This window comes from Homarus americanus, unplaced genomic scaffold (assembly GCF_018991925.1).
Source record: "Homarus americanus isolate GMGI-L3 unplaced genomic scaffold, GMGI_Hamer_2.0 scaffold48406, whole genome shotgun sequence".
In the NCBI taxonomy this organism is placed as follows: domain Eukaryota; kingdom Metazoa; phylum Arthropoda; class Malacostraca; order Decapoda; family Nephropidae; genus Homarus; species Homarus americanus.
In genome coordinates this window covers 6,180,928-6,187,850 of record NW_024753828.1, presented here as the reverse complement: position 1 = coordinate 6,187,850, position 6,923 = coordinate 6,180,928, and the positions used below count along the sequence as shown (strand labels likewise).

At 39.7% G+C, this 6,923-nt stretch overlaps 1 long non-coding RNA gene across 1 annotated transcript; it reads left to right on the top strand.

Annotated features, from left to right (window-relative positions):
- Positions 1-6: 6 nt before the first annotated feature.
- LOC121855481 lies at positions 7-2,105 on the top strand. The gene is made up of 3 exons (XR_006086798.1): positions 7-169; positions 1,247-1,323; positions 1,496-2,105. It is a non-coding gene; the product is annotated as an uncharacterized LOC121855481 (long non-coding RNA).
- Positions 2,106-6,923: the final 4,818 nt, after the last annotated feature.

Here is a 6,923-nt window from a genome sequence, read left to right as displayed (position 1 = left end):
CATACGGACCCCAAGAGATGCCCTGTGCCCCTGGAACTGTGGGACCAGAATCTGCTAACTTGTAACCACCAACACTCCACCCAGTGTGTCATAGGAAATTATGTTGGCCAGAATGGAGAATGTGTCGGATGCGTTGGATGTTACCCTCTACAAACTGCACCAGTAACAGGTAAATAAATTTACGTTAATGATATATCATATGAGATATTTACATGGAAACTACAAGCATCTTGAGTGATGAGTTGCCGATATCTATATTGGTCAACTTTTAACCAAATCATCGGTTCTTTGTAATATACCACCTAATGATTTCATTTATTTCCACTTTATGTACACAGGATACATTCGTTTCCCTCTTGATGAAGATTAAGAAATTCAAGGACACTCACAGAATTCACTGAGAATGTTATTCAGCATACAAAACTATTAAAAAAAATGAACCAAAGGTTTGATACCCACACACTTCCTATCTAACCTTAACTGCTCGCCTATTCATTTCTTAGTCCGGTCGTAGTCCCTTGAAATGTGTCGATTAAGCATTTATCATATGAGATATTTACTACAAGTATATGAGTAGTTGAGATTTATTTAATGATCTTCACTTAAATATGTAAATACAAGTTATACAGTAAACATCAACCGTAATTGTTTGGTCACAAAGAAAAAACAAACTTGTTTGCGGACATGCCGTACTATCGTGAACAAAAGTTCGCTCCCTTTAGTGAAACTTGAGACACAGGAATAGGTCCCCGAACTGACTCACTCTGAGTGTTATCTGGTGCGGGTATTGTGCGGGTCGATACTGCTTCAGTTTGGGAAGGAGCGAACTTTTGTCCACGATAGTACAATATATATATATATATATATATATATATATATATATATATATATATATATATATATATATATATATATATATATATATATATATATATATATATATATATATATATATATATATACATATATATATATATATGAAGTGTTAGTGTTTTATTCTTATTATTTCTTTATGACTATTGATCACTTCACTGGCAATAGTTTACGATATTCAACATATAATATCTGTATTAAACCATACGGCCCACAAATGTCATAAAGCAAGCCTCGCACATCAACGTTCAAGACTCTGGCCTAGCCTAGCTAGCTGCCAGTCACCACTGACCAGTGGACGACTGCAAGTCTCTTTAACAGAAGTCGACATCACGTATTGACAGCCGCCTTGTATTTTTTTTTTCATTTTCAGAAGTAACTGAGGTTCATCCAATGCCCCAATAAAACTACATAATACGTCTGTTTCAACAACATCAAGATTTAACACGGGTACGTGGGTAGTGATGCCAGTCATTTGTAGTTTTAGATTTTAGTCTTTTACTCATATTTGGTTCGTGGCATGGCTACTTGATCTTCTTAAAGTTGGAATATAAAAAAACGTTAACTCTTTTTGATCTTCCCAAGTAGGACGAAATGTTTCAACTGGTCTTGTGTTTTACAGAATAGCGAACAACTCAGGGGTGACGAACGTGAGAGAAGATCCACGGTAATAATCCTACTGCATCACCAGGCTGGAGATAGGTTATGATCCTTCCTTACTTATATCACTGATGATGTTACTGGCAATGTGAGGAATGGGTTACTTGAGGACCACTTGATATAAGAACCAGTGTGCTAGAAGTGTGGTGGGTGTGACCAGCAAGAGTGACCACTAAGCTGTTACTGTCCGCGACCGCAAAGTCACCGCATCCCTGTCTGCCAAAACCTTCCTTTGCCAACATTCAGAATGTGTTCTGCCGTTGCTAACTCACCTGTTGTTATGACTCATAATTGTATTCTTCTGTAAAATTACACCTTATTAATCAACCAATTCATTATAAACTTATATGGGAATAATCACTGTATTATAAAGAGCAAATGTTACTCATCGAGTGAAGTACACGAAGTATGTTGTCTACTTCAGTCTAACTCGATCGCATGATTCTGTCTATAAGGCACACTGCAAACTAATATGTAAAATCGTTTAACGTTATTTGCGTATTAATTTTGTAACCTACTTGGCATTCAAAAGTTTTCAGCGTTGCATATATTAATAAATCATAAAATTGTGATGAGTTTTTATAATTATTATTCCTTTATATATATATTTCTATAGACTTCTATTAAGTCAGCCCTTGCTCACCTATAGTATAAGCTAGGCAACAGCAGGCATTTCAATCTCTCTGTGTACCTGAGGTGTTGTAGTGCAGGCACCAGTTTGATACTGGCCCTCCTTTGGACATTTTTAATCTATTGACAGTCACTGGCATATCTCAGTGACCATATAGTGCTCCAAACGGGAAGTACCTCTTTTTCTTTTATTTTCGTTTTCAGAAATGTTATGAGGGACTGGCCATTAGCTCTGTGAACGCCCTTCTTATACGACACACTAGCTTATTTCCACCTTTCCAGTCATGTGCTAAAACGAATATTAACCCAGCATTGAATGTGATTATATAACTTAATTTCCAAACACACTTACATATTACGGATAGTATTTGTTTTTATCCCAATAGATATTTTGGATTTTGTACCATTATTAGTTAGGAATCAGCCCCCCCCCCTCCCCTCCCGATAGGTATGTGGCAGTAGTAGGTTAGGTTAGGTCATTTCCGCAAGAAACGAATATCAGAATCAATTTAAAAACCAAAATAATTTTTGCCCAAAATTGCAATTCCTCTTATCTTTTCGACACCTAACACAGCCATGGGTGTTTTTGGAGCCATTTCTTCTCAGTTCACACGTTGAAGTTTAAACTTACCACAGTTTTCTTATAAATGCAAACAAACAGAAGACTCAGTCGGAGTGTTAAGAAAACTGTATTTTATATACAGTATATATATATATATATATATATATATATATATATATATATATATATATATATATATATATATATATATATATATATATACGTACTTTTTTTTACGGGAAATAGCCCACCCGGGCACAGGTCATCGACCCACAACGGGGCGTAGGGAGCGAAAAAATAAGAGTAAAAGAAATTAAAAATAGAAAAGAAAAAGACTATATTAATCTACAAGATAAAGATGCCGGAAAACCAGCTTTTTGAAGTGAGACAGATTGTATGAGTATGAAAACACAGAAGAAGGCAGATCATTCCACAGTTTGGCTGCGTGAGGAAAGAAGGATGTACTATAACGGGCTATTCTAGTGTGTCCGACATCCTCAGAGAAACGGTGGGCAATGCGGTGTAGGCGAGTATTACAAGCCTACGGCCTTGCCGGCGGTACACAGGATGCCAAATCCACAGATTATTGCCAGCTAAAGAACCTATAAAAGAGAGAGAGTGAAGCAACATTGCAGCGAAGAGAAAGGGAAGAAAGATTATCAACTAAAGGAGGAGAGTCAATAAGACGAAATGCCGTTGATTCCACCCTATATAACAGTTGGACAGAAGAATAGCCACCCCAGATATGAGAGCAGTACTCCAAGTTAGGACGAACGAATGCCTTGTAATTTGGAAGCAACTGCTCAGGAGTCAAGTAACTTCGACAACTGTACAGCATTTCCAGCTTTCGGGAGGCACCTTTAGCAATGTTGTGGATGTGTGGCCTCTATGATATATTAAAGGAGATGGTGAGGCCCAACATATCTATTTCAGAATTTGGCAGAGATTACGTCCTGAAATGTGATTGGTGGGAGATCATCCAATTTGGAAAGTGTAATTGATAAATACTGTGTTTTATTACTATTGAATTTGACCAAGTTTCTACCTCCCCATTCAGAGATGCTACACAGATCCGCATTGATAGATGAAATGATATCGGCCTTAGAAACAGATCTAGTTTGAGAATTAGGAGGAAGGGAAAAATGTGAAGAAAAGTGAAGAGTAGAATCATCAGCGTAAGAATGGATAAAATTAGTCGCAATGTGAAATAAATCATTGATAAAAAGAAGGAAGAGAGTAGGTGAAAGAACAGAGCCCTGTGGGACACCACTATTGATAAAGAGCGAGAGATCGATCCCTCGACATCAACTGCCATGGATCGGTTCTCAAGGAAGCTAGAAATTAGAGAACAAAGTTGGGGAGAGAAACCATAAAAGGGAAGTTTAGAAGGCAAAGACTTGTGCCATACCCTGTCAAATGCTTTGGAGATGTCGAGGCAACGACGAAAGTTTCCCCATAATCCGTAAGAAAGAATGACCAAAGATGGGTGCAGTAGGAGGTCAGATTACCTGTAGATCTCACCTGGCGAAAACCATACTGGTGATCCGAAAAAGAGAAAAGCGTTCAAAGTGACGGAGAAAATGAGTTTAAAATAGTTTCGAAAATCTTAGAGAGGGATGAAGTTACGGCAATGGGGCTATAGTTAGAGGGAATGGAATGGTCGCCCTTCTTCGGGATGAGCTGAACCGAGGCATGCTTCCAAGAAGAAGGAAAAGTTTGAGTTATGAGGCAAAGGCGAAAGAGGCAAGCAAGCACAGGGGCTAGAATTTCAGCTTGAGGAGTTCTTTAAGAGCCTGTTCTGCAAATGCCTGGAGGAGCAAAAGGTCCCCGTTGAATGGAAAATGGCTTTTGTGAGTCCTCTATTCAATAAGGGCGATCGTCACTCCACGAATAATTATAGATCAGTGAGTCTGACCAGCATAGTGTTCAAAGTACTAGAGAGCATCGTAAGAGATTCCATGATGAAGCATCTGCTACGAAACAACCTTGTAAAGGAATGCCAACACGGTTTTATGCCGGAAGATCCTGCTTAACACAATTACTTAAGGTACTAGATGTTTGGATTGACATTCTAGAACAAAGCGGAAATATCGACAATATATACTTAGATTTTGCCAAGGCTTTTGATTGTGTACCCATGAAAGGCTGATAATTAAACTGGAAGGGTACGGGTTTTGGGAAGTGTCCTAGCGTGGATTGGAGACTTTCTGCATGATCGCAAACAGTGTTTGGTGATTAATGGTACGAAATCGTCATATGTACCTGTGACCGGCGGGGTACCACAGGGCAGAGCATTGTGCCAGTTGCGGTTTGTCTGTTTCATTAATGACATGCCGGAAGATATACACTCCTTCTTACAAATATTTGCAGACAATGCAGAAAGATCTCTATGAGCTTCAAGAATGGTCGAGGATATGGCTGTTAAGATTCAATGTCACGAAGTGCAAAATGATGCACCTGGGTCGCACCAACAGTAAGGAGGCTTATCACATGTCCCAACAGGACGAAGAGATTGCATTAATTGAGACCCAATGTGAAAAGGACCTGGGTGTGTATGTCGACAATGAACCTAAGTTCTCGGGCCCTAAGAAGAAGGTGACTCGGGCAACGAAACTAGTGGGTCTTATAAGAAGGTCGTTTAGATATCTGGATGGTCCGTCCCTCGTCACGATCTTCAAGAGTGAGGTTCTTCCTCGTCTGGAGTATTGTAACCCCGTCTGGTCCCTGAGGTATGCTAGAGACTGTCAATTGATTGAAAATGTCCAAAGGAGGGCCACCAGACTGGTGCCTGCTCTACAGAACCTCAGTTACCCAGAGAGATTGGAGCGCTTGCATCTACCTAGCTTATACTCAGGGCCGGCGCTACCCACTAGGCGAACTAGGCAATCGCCTAGGGCGCCAACATCTGGGGGCGCCACAAATTCAGGGCAAACTTGGAAAAAATTAATAATGAAGGGAAAACTGTGGTGGACACTGGTGGAGCCGTGGAGGGTCGGAGCAGGATGTTAGAAGGGGGGGGGGGGTCGGAGGGAGGCGAGGGTAGTTAGACGGTAGTCTGTGTTTTCTTTTTTAATATTATTCGTTAACCCCCCGAGAGGGGTAGTCGACTGTGTTTTCTTTTTTAATATTATTCGTTAACCCCCCGGAGGGACTAACCCGGGTCCTATCTTTCGCGGCCTGGAGAACTGTCGAGCAGTGACCTGAAGGCTGACATCTGAGGAACCCTTCTCCCAACCCCACCATACCCTCCCCTCCCTTACTGCCAGGGCGGCTGAGCCGTCCCTTCCCTGCCTTTGTCGGGATGAGGCAAGGTTACCTGACCTCTGAAGTTTGACCTCGCATAACATAATCCCACTGAGACTGGCCAGGTGATTGTATTAAGTTTTTAATGTAAATAATTTTTTAATGTGGCTTGGTCAGAGTTGCAATTATTTTTATTCATAACTGTTACAGCTCTCCATTAAGCTTTTTCTATTTATACTTAAGATGTCAATTTAATATATTGTCCGACCAATGACTGGTCACAACTCACAAGTATCTTATTTTGCACTACATGTATATAATAATGATGTAATAATAGTAGGTTATAACTCGCAGGAGGCTGGAGCGAGCTAAATGCTTATGATATGTTATTATTTTTTAAAGATTACCCTAAAATAAAAAAATAACTAAAAATTGTTTCATTGACATTTACGTCAAGGATTTATTGACTTAATGTACTAACAATAATTGGTTATTTGCATGGATGAAGTAATAAAGCCACAAGATGAAAATTATGTTATCAGTGGTGTTTCGAGAGTTAGAAACAATGTAGTAATGGGTTACTGTACCTACACTAGCTTATCAAAACTTTCAAGGGGGCGCACATCTAAAGGCTTGCCTCGGCCCTGCTTATACTACAGACGGACGAGAGGCAGTGGCGGCTCGTGAAAAATAAAATGGAGGGACTGCAAGCCTCACACAACAGTAGGATACACAAATTTGACCTACCTCAGGTATGAGTTGTAGTTGATGTCCACGAATTCCCAGGGCATGGTAGTAGTGTTGGTGGTGATGGACCAGTATTAATTGAAAATAAAGTCGGCGTGTCTGCTCTTCGATGTAGCAAAATTGTTTATTACTATTTCATTAAAATCCTTTATTTCTGTTATCATTTTATTTTCAATGGATATCACTGCTAAAGCAGACAGTCTGTCAT